We start from the raw sequence: 12,971 nt of genomic DNA, 5'->3' as shown, positions 1-12,971 counted from the left end.
ATAAGGAATTATAATCCTTCAAGGGTCAAACATTCGATTTTAAAGCTAGATAAAACACATGGGAAGCCTTGCGCTACCTCATTTCCAAACTTACTATCAGGCTGCAGAGTAGTCATAGGTCCAGAGGTGTACTAAGTTGGTGATGTCAGAGGTCCAGTATGTATACCCAGTTGTCCCTTTGAAGTGAGAGAGACTTCAAAGAAAGGCCTTTGAAGTACATAGGATCCCTGCCCTTCCTGCCCTAGCTCCAGACTCACTATGGGGCTGTATGAAGCTCTTTGGGTGGGAACTGGCACAGCCCTCTTCAGGTGAAAGTGTCAGCTCCTTTCTCCCATCCTGCCCAGGTTGACCCGTCAGGATGGAAATGGCCCCTCAGGCCACCTAAGCTCCCGTATTTTGTGACTGTCTAGAGGTAATGCCCAAAGTCCAGCTGTCACTCACCCCAGAGGTGTATTAAGAGATAGGTAGAGGCACTGAATGGTTAAAGTAAGAAAACTATTTAAATGTGGCATTTTCAGACTTGCAACTTAAAATCCCACTCTACTGTACATTGTGTCACCTAACTTGAAATATCAATCTTTTCCCAATTGGAAATTTCACTTATAAAATATATTAATGTAATTACAGTGTTAACCTATGGAACAGATAGGCCTTGCAGTAGTGAAAAACGAATGTAAGAATTGTTCACTACCTGGGCATGTAAAATGTACAAGAACATTTCCAACTTTTTAAATACATTGCAATTAATCCAAAAATACTCCTTAATAAGGATTCTTGATTCATCTAACCCATTTTGATCTGATGATAAAGAATTATCAAACTGCCACATCAATCAGTTACTGACATTTCTAATGCCAAATTGGACTGACACTATCGGGTGGTCAGAGAAAAAATGTGCCCAAATATCTGTTGACCTCCACCTGATTGACTGGTTTATTAAAAAGAAAATTTTAACTTGAAGCAGTATTAAATTGGCACCAAAAACATGTCAACTGTGCAGTATGCAGATAGTCTATACACCAAGGATTAGCTGATATCCTGCTTCATAACAGCAAAAGGCCTTGCCATTTTTGGTTTTAACTGCTTTTGGTTCTATTGAAGGTGCCTAATTTCAGATCCTGAATAAAGTTTAAATTACACACAAAAATCAAGATTGCTTCTTCACCCATGGCAAGATTATGAAGATTGTTCAGTGGTTCCAAGTCATCAGAACCTGGGCTGTTATAGTTGACAAGTTTCAAAGTAGAATAGGACCTTTATCCAAATCCACCTCCCTTTTTCATCCCTTCATACATCCCGGTGTGCCATTCAATAGATCTTTCCATATAATTCACCACACCCCCCGTTGTTACGCCTGCAGAAGCAAAATATCCATGGGAATATTTCTTAGGACTAATACATTTGGGACTAAGATGTGTCTCCTCAAGACCAATTACTTGAGGATTGAATGTGGACAACAATTTCATCATGGCACCATACCTGCATTGTTTAAAATACAATCAGCATTACATTAAATTGTCTGGACATTATTTATCACCATACAATTATCCTCAAGTACTTCCAGTACTTACTTTCCAGCTCAACCTCTCTCTCTGGATAATTATATTAACAACCTCCACAATTCTGCTCATTTTTACTGATTATGCTGCCACCTCACCACCACCCTGACCAAACCACCCATAACTCTGGTATCCTGCTACCCCCAAACACCCTGGGAAGAAGGAATTGCCTGCCTTGCCCCCTAACCTCCCATATCATGTAATTGGTGCCATAACGACCTCAGAGGTGGTAACAGCACTCCAAAATATGCCTAATACAAATGCCTTTGAAAATGATTGATATTTACAAGATATATGCAAAATACCTGCTCCTCTTTCTTACCGATCTAATTAGGGAAGGTGCGGAGATACCCCAGTCGTTTAAAGGGTCAATCATAGTTAGATTTCTTTTTAAAAAATCACCCATGAATGCTAATTTGTACAGGCCAAGAAATCTTTTAAAGGCGGATTATAAAGAGCTTACTTTCGTATAGCTCAAACCTTGATACACAAAGTTCAGAATGGGTTTTTGCCACACAGGTTTATGGCGGAAAATATCGAATTTCTTGAAACAAGCAATAGATTATTTTTCCAGCAAATAAGCAAGAACAGCTACATTGATGATGGACGCTGAAAAGTCTTTTGGCTTGGTTATTTGGATGCTCTATTTTTTATTCTGAGCAAATGTGGTTGTTCTGTTCAAATCATTAAAATGCTCAAGAATTTATGTAGCAATGCAGAGGCAAGAATTATGATTAACTCAAAGGCAGGAGGCCAGTTGAAAATCAACAAAGGTTTCCAATAGGGCTGCCCTATGTCCCCCATTCTTTTTACCTTTTTTATTGACCCTCTAACAGTGAGAATTCATAATACCAATTGTATTGTTGATCCACTACAAGGGATGCTGAAAATAAAACTTTTTGCTGGTGATATTACATTGTACTTTAAAGTTGATAAGGCTAATATTCAGGGGGTAATACACAAAATCCAAGATTTCACTCATATAGGTGGGTATATATTAATATTAATCACACTAAACCAGAGCTTCTTTTGTTTAATGCATTACCCACCATTCTCCCTCAAGACCTTCAGTATCAGTTCTACTCTCGGCATCCAATTTGCTATTTGGGGCTATTCATCACAAATAATTATTCATAGATGTATCAATTGAATTATAGTGTGATGCTCAATAAGGTAAAATCCTTACTAGAAAAATTGACTTTACTTCCTTTGTCATTGATTGGTGGGGTAGCTCTAATTAGGATGTGCATTTTGCCAGTAATTCTATTTCTGTTTTATAATTTCCCCATTAAGATCAATAATCAATATTTTAAAGTATTAGACTCCCTTATTAAAAAATGTATATGGAATTGTAAACCTTCAAGGGCCAAACATTCGATTTTAAAGCATGAAAAAACACAGGGAGGGCTTGTTCTACCTCATTTCCAAACTTACTATCAGGCTGCACTACTGGATATTATGACGCAACTCGTTATGGAGACTGAAGTGTTAGATAATTTTCTACTAAAGCGTATGGTGCAAGTGAAGCTCCATAGGACCTACTTTCCATAGGAAATCCACACATTCTATTTGGAATAACTTTGGCGCTGGTGGACGAATCTTCACAAATTTCTCCAAGAAAATGGCCTGCTCCGCTCCGCTCCCCCCACAAGCACCCCGGATGACCAGCCCCAGACCTCGGGGACAGGGAAGGGCAAGGACAAGAAGAAGAGGAAGCCAACGTTCAGTCCGCAGGTGAATAGGATCATAGTCACGAAGGTGATGGCACACCATCAACAACTGTTTGCCACCTCCAACGTGTCATTGGGCACCAAAAATGGAATATGGCGGGACATCGTGGACAAGGTGAATGCCGCTGGGGAGCACAAGAGGACAATGGACGAGGTCAAGAGGCGATGGAATGACATCAAGTGGCGGACCAAGGAGAAACTCTCCGCCAACCAGAAGGCAGCAACGCAGACTGGAGGTGGGGGCCCAGCGCCACAGCTTGTGCTGGATGACATGGAGGAGCTGGTGTCGACAGAGTGGAGACTGTGGCCGGAGTCGGGGGATCGGACACTGCTTGACAGAACACAACACAACCACCACAACAGGGTGACACAACCACAACAGGGTGAGTGACCACCAGGTACTGGGGGGGGGGGGGCGGGTGGAGATGGGCACAATCTCACACATGCACATTCAAGCAGAGCACAGTGCACACCCACAATGACTCTGGGTCCTCGCACAGATCTCCAGACTGTCATAATGTACAATGCCATGGTGTCTGAATGTCAACATGTACCATGCTGTTACATACACATGGACACATTGTAATAACACCATCTCAACTTCACAATACAGGGGCACCGTCAACACCTCCTGCAGAGCAGTCCCAGCCACTCTTCACTGATGATGAGTAGGATATCCCCAGCATCGACACCCAAGCCATCCAAGACATAATTGACCGCATCGGCGACTCACCTCTAGGATCAAGGCAGGCCAGCTACATCTAGGAGACCCAACCCACTATCCAAAGCACTATCCAAAGCACACAGCAGGAGGCACCCACAGCCCTGGCACTCCTCCAAGATCCCAGGAACAACACATGGCCTTCCAACGCCGTGTGCTGGAGTGACAGAGGGAGACCGCAGAGCATGTGCGGCTGAGCTTCGGCAACATGGCAACCAAACTTGGCGCCATCCTTGGGTGTGTAGCCCACTCCATGGTCTCCAACCTGTCCGCTCAGAGTGGCTCCAGCGATATCAGCCGTTAGCTGGCACACATTCGGAAGCTCATGGAGGACAGGGTGCGGATGGAGGTGGACAGGATGGCAGCCAACGCTGCACACCAGCGGAATGTAGCTGGGATCTACTATACCCTGCAGATCCTCATCAAGGGATCGCTGCCACAAGGCATGGTGATGTTGAATGCTGCTGCCCCCACACCATCCACATCTCCGCACCCTGGTGTGTCTATGCCTCCCTGTGCGGCAGGCCTAACCACTTTGGCACCTGATGTGTCAGTGGCACACAGTGTGGCCGACAATCCACCTCTGGCACCTGAGGTGTCAGTGGCACACAGTGCGGTTGACAATCCACCTCCGGCACCTGATGTGTCAGTGGCACACAGTGCTGCAGCCAGTACAGCAACATCCACAGGTGGGGCAGGGCACACATCCAGGGACGAGGACATGGATGGGCATGTGATCAGAAGGACTCTGTAGTATTCATTTCTGCCACCTGGCCTGTTCCTGGTTTGGTCCCGCACATGGCCTCATGACCTTCCACTAACCCCCGATTTACTCAGATGCACTCACCTTGGACAACGACATAGACCGCCACATCCTGTTTGATGCCCATTGACACGGCGACCAGACTGCGGACTGCACCCCTCATCTTCCGCAGTACTTGTCTTCCATGGATGGACTCTGACTGGACCTCCACGGGCCCATATAATGTAGTGTATTTGGCAGTGCCCTGTACAGCTCCAGCTGCAGTGCTGCACTGCATGTGCAATAAACATCCAGTGACGCACTGCTGTGTTATGTCTTTCATCATTCATGTATGTATGTATATGTATGTATGTGTGGATGAATGTGGGGACAGTGATTACCCTTGCGTCAATGATGCTCATTCTGTGGGATGCCAGTCAGAGGGTGCTACATAGTAATTTGTGTCACGGGTCCCGTGGACACGACAACAGGGACACATGCATCTGCCACTTTCTTGTCCGGACATGGACTGAACCACGCACAGTGCCCATGAGTCATTTTAAAATATACATCTGGTCAACTTAGCAGCCTTTGTTTTTGAAAAGCCAAAGCAAAAATACCATAAGGCAAATATTAAACCTACAATTTCTTAAAAAGGCCACAGTGACTTTAAAAGTACTTTAAATCACTGGTTCAGTAAAAGTTGTTAATAACATATTTCAGAATATTGATGGTGAAATTTGAAGAATTTTAACTCTAGCAATTCACCTAATGAATTTTCGAAAGTATCTCTTATTTTTAGGTCTGGCTTGACAGTGCAGGTGTAGCTACCCTTATGTGATAAAAAAAGATCTTTCAGTAGTAATACAGAGAGACACAATGACTTCTGTCCAGATGTTGGTTCACCGGAGTACAGCCTTTGATTTGTCAAAATATGTGTGCCTCCAAAAAAGAATACTTACCATCCAAGCAGCTCTGATCACTTTTGTTTTGTTTGGGTCAATAAGCTAGTGAAGACCCAATAATATGCACAGGGTGGGGCCTGCCCTTTAGGACAGACACATGCCATTTTGATTGCTAAACAATGTTTCCTAACTAAAAGGTGCTTGTTCTTCACTGGTAGCAGCACAGATGGGAAGAGCACAGTCAGGAGGAACATGTTGCTATACTGCATTCCCAACCCCTCCACCTTTTCCCTTCCCAACATCAAATTCAGAGTGCAGTTGTTTTTGTGTTGTGCATGCTTACCAGCCTGTTCCTCTGACTTCGTTCACCCTCTGTTGCGGTCAGAGGGTGTATGGTGGTCAGAGTCCAAGCAGTCTTTTGAGAGAGAGCGGTAGAACATACTGGGCCAGGTATAGCTTGCTCCATTGTCTCGCGGTGTCACTTGGCTCAGTCTTTCACTCATTCCTCTGGCAATTCCTTCGAAGTAAATAAAGTTTTTCTTTCTCTTTTGGTTTGTACTTCTGAGGCAATATGATACCTCTGGCTATAAAAGTAGTCTGAACTGATCAGTGCATCTCAACGGTAAGTCAAGAGTCAAGATAAGCTTTATTCGATATCACAATAGTGAATCATAAAAGCATACATAGTAAAATAAAAAGTACAGTTAAAAAGTTACAAATAGGTTAAAAAACAAATTATAAAAATACTGAAACAATTTAAGAAAAGGCAACAGTAATCTGCTTGCCTGATAGGGACTTCCTTCAGAAAATAACAGCCCGTAAGATAAAACCATACATGTTTACAAATTTGAAAGTAGTTGTAAATGTAAAAACGCTGGTCTACATTGTTTAAAATGTAGCGATTTCATCAGCAGCTTCATAAGGAGTGTCTCAAATCAGAGTAAAATTTACAAAAAAACAGTACATGCATTGTGAACTGCTTGGATATATTGTCACTTAGTACATTAGGGGGCATATTATCAAGGACGGGTGATACATTATCGCCGCTTTTATCGGCAGGAAACTGCCGATAAAACGGCGATAATGGGCTTGATAATATGCTCTAATAATATGCTCTATAGAATTCCTATCGAAGCCCATGTTAGATGTCTTCACATCTAACATGGGCTTCGATAGGAATTCTATAGAGCATATTATCAAGCCCATTATCGCCGTTTTATCGGCAGTTTCCTGCCGATAAAAGCGGCGATAATGTATCACCCGTCCTTGATAATATGCCCCTAAATTGCGTGACCAGTTACTAATATTGGTAAAGTTCGTCAGAAGGTGGAAAATGTCAAACCTAAAGCGTGTCAGAACTAATCGCTGCTAGGCATTGAGTGCATTAACTAAGTAGGGTTGCTTGTCAAAGGCGGTCAAAATCATTAGGTTTTTGTGAACAGTAGGCAGTTCAATGGACAACCTCAGTTCCTCAAGCAAAGTTAAACATTTCAGCTTTAATGCTTTCCTCGAGATATTAATCAGGGTTTCTGGATGATCATAATATTCAGAATGGCCAATGTAAGACATGAATTGCTTGACAAACTTTAACCAGGACATCACAACATTGTATGAGTGTTGATTGCTCTGTTCCAGGGATCTGGAATTTATTTTTGCATCTGTTTTTGCATTTGACCTTACTTTGCTCAGTCTTTTTTCTGCTGCTGAAGTTGCTTCCCCCATGGGGCTTTTACTGCTCTTTTCAATCTGCTTGAGTACCAGTTTATTTAAATGCTGGACTCAGATCGACAAAACGAGAGCAGCAGGCCAACATCTGAGAGTGTACAGAGAAAATGTGTCATCAAGACCACAGAAAACAGCGTTTTGCAGGTGCTATACACATTTAAAAGCAATGTTACTTAGCTCAACATGGCTCTGATGGAGAGAATGGTGTTTTGTCTTTCCTATGACTAGAATGAATTCCTGTATTTGACTCCTGGTATTAAAAGTGATATATATTGTTATTTGTACCTTGAAGTGTAATGTACTCTGATAATTATTATATAAATATCTTCTCACTTGTGGGTGGTGAGTGAGATCAGGGTGAGCAATAAGTGAGCACTGGGTTAGTGGAGAGTGACTGTTGGGTGAGAAGAGTATGAACGGTGTAAGTGCAGGGTTAGTGGTATATGAGTCTAGGGTGAGCAGAGTATGAGTGCAGGAAGAGTAGTGGATGAGTGTAAGTAGAAAGTTGTTTGAGAGCACTGTGAGAGGTGTGTGAGTTCAGGGTGAGCAGTGTGTATGCAAAGTGAGATGTATGTGAGCAGTTTGTGAATAAGGTAGAGCGATGTGATTACAAAATGAGTGATGTCTGTGTAGGGTGAGCAGTAAATGAATGCTGGTTGAGCGATGTTTGCGTGCAGTGCAGTTGTTCAGGATGAGAGTTGGCTGAGTGAAATGTGAAAATGCCTTGCTGCAAGATGAGCAGTGTGTCAGTGTACAAGATAAGCAGTGAGTGAGTATGCAGCATGAGCAGTGATTGTGCAAAGTGAGTGATGTATGAATGTAGTGGTTGAATGTTACCTGAGTGTGCTGGGCGAGAGTTGTGAGTGCGCACAGGGTGACAATTCAGTGAGAGTGACGTTCTAGTGGTATGCAAGTGCAGGCTGAGACATATGTGAGTGGTGTAAGTGCATGACAGAGGTGTGAGTGCATGGTGAGTGATGTGACTGCAGTTCACGTGGTCTCTGTGTGCAGAATGAACAGGTGTCTGACTGCAGGATGAGAGATCTCTGGCCAGGGTGAGTATGCAGAGTAATTGTTCAGAGCAGTGTCTCTGCTCAGGCTTACCAGTGTGCAGGGTGGGGGATGTGAGTGTGAAGGGTAAGTGGTGTGTTAATAGAGAGTGAATGGTTTATGAGTGTGAAGTGTGAGTTGTGTGTGTTTGCAGAGTAAGCTGTGTATGTGTTCAATATAAGCGGTGTGAGTGTACAGGGTGAGTGGTTTAACTGGTACCTGGTAGTATGGATTGTGTGAGTGCAGACTGTGATGAGTGAGTGTAGAGTGAGCGATGTGAGAGCAGAGTGACAGCTGTGTGAGTAGTGTGTGAGTGACTGGTGTGTGGTTTCTGAGTGCAGTGTGCATAGTGGGTGAATGCAAAGTGAGCAGTGTGTGAGTGCAAGGTGAGAGGTGTCTGAGTGCTAGGTGAAATATGTGTGAGTGCAAGGTGTGAGATATGTGAATACAGGATCAGAGATGTATGAATGCAGGAAGAGCAGTGTGAGTGCAAAATTAGAGGTGTGTGAACTGTCTGTGTAGGGTGAGCAGTGCATAAGTGACAAATTAGTGATGTCTGAGTGCAGTGTGAGTGTGAAGGGTCAGAGATGTCTGAGTACAGGGTAAAAGACCAGGGTGAGTGGTGCATAAAGAGACGGTGTTGTGAGTGCAGAGTAAGAGGTATGTGAAAGGTGCTGGTGCAGTGTCAGCATTGTAAGTGTTGGGTGATTGTTGTGAGTCTAGGGTGAGAGGTGTGTGATATCAGTGTAAGTGAGCAGTGTGTGAGTGCAGCATGAGCATGTCTCCACAGAATGAGCAGTTTCTGTTTGCGGAGGCAGGGTGAGCAGCCAGTGAGAGATCTGTGTTAGTGGTTTGTGAGTGTATTGTGAGAGGTTTGTGAGCAGGTGGGTGAGTGCATAGTGAGAGGCGGGTGAGTGCAGGGCGATGTTTGCTGACTAGATGTTGTGCAGTGTCTGAGTGCAGATACAGACCTATATGGGTATGCAGGTGAGTAGAGTGTGAGCATGCAGGCTCAGTAGTGTGTGAGTAGAGTGATTGTAGTGGGCGTGTGGAAGGTGAGTGGTATGGACAGAGTGAGTGGTGACTGCAGAATGAGCATTGTCAGGGTGCAGAGTGAGGCAAATCAGTAAAGGGTGATTGTACAGCATGAGCAGTTCAAGAGTGTGCAGTGTGAGCTGTGTGTGATCGCAGGGTGATCACCTTGGAGAATGGGTGGTGAGTGAATGTGCAGGGTGGGCAATGTTTGAGTGAAGGGTGAGTCATGAGTTACTGAGAGTGAGCAGAATATAAATGGGCATGGAGTATAGTGTGATTATGTGCAACAAGAGTTGTGTGTGTCAGTGCACTGAGTGGTGTATGAGTACAGAGTAAGGTGTGGGAGCAGGGTGAGAGGTGTGTGAATGATGAATGAGTGTTTGTTGAGTGGTTTGTGATTACAGGTTGAGCAGTAGGTTAGTGCAGTGTGTGTGTGAACAGTGAGTGCAGTGTGAGTGGTGGGTAAGTGCAGGCTGAACAGAGAGGGTGAGGGTGTGTGTGTGCAGGGTGAGTGCTTGAGGATTAGTGTCTGAGTTCAAGATAAGCAGTATGTCAATGCAAGTTGTAGGAGTACAAAGTGAGATATGTGTATGAGGTTTGTGCATGTGCAGGGTGAATAAGGGCTGATTGGATGATGAGTGGGCAGGATGACAAGTTTTCCAAGGGAAAGTTGAGTGGTGTTCTTCATGCAGAGTGAGTGGTGTTTGAATGCAGGGTGAGTGGTGTCTAGATTCAGGTGGTGTCTGGATGCAGGCTGAGTGATGTGTATGTGTAAGGTGAGCAATGTAGGATCAACAGTAAATGTGCAGGTTGAGCAGTGAATATTTAGGGTAAGCAAGGTGTGAGTTTGCAAGTGAATGATAAGTAGTGAGTATGTGTGGTGTGTTAGTGTGTGACTGCAGGGTCACAGGAGTGTGGGCCAGAATGATATATGTGTGTGAGCAGTGAATGAGTGCAAGGTGAGTGATGTCTTGAGTGCAGGGTGAGTAATGTCTGGGACAGAATGTGCACTGCATGAGTGCTAGGTGAGCAATGTAGTTGAAGGGTGAGTGAATCGCATGAGCAGTGTTTGACTGAGCAGGGTAAGCAATGTCTGAGTGCAGGGTGAGAAGTTTCTGAGTGCAAGTAGAGCAATGTGTGACTATGAATGGTGAGTGGTGTGTGAGTCAGCATGAAAGAACAGTGAGAGTGCTGTGTTACTGGTATGTGATTGCAGAGTCAGAGGTATTTAGGCAGCTGGTGAGTGCAGGGTACCGTTTCTATGAGTAGAGGGTGTGAGGTGTGAGCTTTATGTAATGTTCTGTGGCAGTAAAGTTCTGTATGGTTTGGAGTCTTCTGTTAAGCTGTGCATTGATTTTTTTGTAGAGTGCCTTAACCCAGCTTTCTGGTGACTATGGCATGAGTGACGGTGCTGCAATTGTTGAGAGGAAGTTACTTGAAAATCTTTGTGACCATTTTGAGTGTGTGGAAGCAGGAGGTGGTAGCTCGCTTCCCTTGATTGGTCAAGGGAGCTGGTTGAATGCTCACTACTATTCCGAGTATCTTTGCATAGTTGGTTGGGGTGGGTGAGGGTCTGATCTCTGTCGGGCACCAGGTGAGGCCCCACAGTGAGAGGTCTTTGCTGAATATCACTACTTCCCTTTCTGTGCTGAGTTTGAGGTAGTTGGTGTTCATTCATCTGGCGACTTCGGACATAGGCTGGAAGTTGTTCTGGGTGTTCAGTGTGTTGTCCGAGAGAGAGAGAGGATAAGCTGGATGCTGTCCAAATAAGTTATAATGTTGATGCTGTGGGCACTAATATTGCTGGTGAGTGGGGCTCTGTGGGAATTGAACAGTGTGGGGCTGAGCGAGGATCCTTGTGGTACTCCTCAGACGTGTTTGATGGTTGCTGTGTTAAAAGAGTCAGCCTAACTGACTGTGTGTGGCCTATATGGAGCAAATCCAGCAGAGCCAATTTTGTGCAGGCACTGAATGATAATGAGAAACAATTTTGAAGGTAGATGATAGATCAAGGAGGATGAGGGCTGTGGTGTCTCCTCTGCCCATGGCCAGTTAGATGTAATCTGTGGGTCGATGAGGGTGGTGTCATTGCTGTGATTACGTCTGAATCTGAATTGGGGGTGTCAAGGATATGGATGTTGTTAAGGTTGGTGGCTAGATATTTATTAATGAACTTCTCCATGACACCCAGTGCAATTTGAGAGGTGTATGAGTGCTCAAGATGAGTGGTGAGAGATGAGTGAGTAAAGGAGGAGCAGTCAGCATAACTGGTGTGTGAATGCATGGTGATCTGGTGAAGTTGTGAAGGAGTGGAGGTGAGCAGTATCATGGTTCGGTTAGAGGGGTTTCTGGATGTAGGGTGATTGGTGGGTGGGTGTAGTGTGAAAAGTGGATGAATGAAAAGTGAGATGTGTGAGTGGTGGAGTACAGGGTAAGTGCAGGATGAGCAATGTTTAAGAGATGTAGAAGTGCAGGGAAGGCAGTTTGTGAGTGCATGGTGAGAGATGTTCCCTTGTCAATGGAGAGTGAACTCCATGCTTTTGTGAGTGTATGGTACAGCACATTAAATCCGGAACTATCAGTATTGTAAATAATTCCAAGGAACCCAATTAAAATAGGGCTTGGTTAAAATTTAAATGATGATGGTATTATTTGCTTAATTTTGGGTATGTCACATTACACCTCTTCTGCCATGTTGCATAATTATGCTGCTGTTCACGGCAAACTACTTATGCAGGAGTATGGAAACATGAACAACCGAAACGCTAGTGGCTGTTGCTTGCAGCAATTGTGTTTCTCATACTTTTTTAGTACCAAGAACACCCTTCCAGCAAAACTTTCAGCAAGGAAACATTACATGCTAAAATGCAGCTCCTAATGGTGAATTTGTATATTACATAATTGTGCATAATTTTGCCTAATTTTCCCAAATGTTTACCAATTTGCACGAAAGCAAAGTGCATCATTTTCTGGGGGCGGGTCACAAAATATTTTTTTCTGGCACTATTTCATGTCCTTGGAGGTAACTTAAGTTAAAGCAGCGTTTGCAGCCCTATCTACCACTAATTTAACACCATCGATGCTCATGACAAGCTGAGCTCGTCATGAGGCACGGCGCTCCGGTGCTCATGACGAGCTCAGCTCGTTATGAGCCGTGGAACGCTCGCATGCGGGGATAATTCCCCTGCTGTGCTGAGCATTCCACGAGAACGGGTGTGCTCATGACTAGCTCAGCTCGTCATGAGCGCACGAGCGCCGTGCCTCATGACGAGCTGAGCTCGTCATGAGCATGGGGGCGCAGCGCGCGCCCCCCAGCACAGCGGGGGAATTACCCCCGCACGGAAGGGGTTAAGAAAACATGTTTTGGAGGTAATAATGTGTGGCATAAACATTGATTCCCTTTCATTTCATTTCATAACCTTTATTCAGCCACCAACTTGGTCATAATAGTACAAACACACAATAAAAAATCTTGTACAAACAAAATGATCGGTGTATGTCAAT

This window comes from Lissotriton helveticus, chromosome 8 (genome assembly GCF_964261635.1).
Source record: "Lissotriton helveticus chromosome 8, aLisHel1.1, whole genome shotgun sequence".
Lineage (NCBI taxonomy): Eukaryota > Metazoa > Chordata > Amphibia > Caudata > Salamandridae > Lissotriton > Lissotriton helveticus.
The sequence above is the reverse complement of the archived record's forward strand: the minus strand, read 5'-3'. Positions refer to the sequence as shown.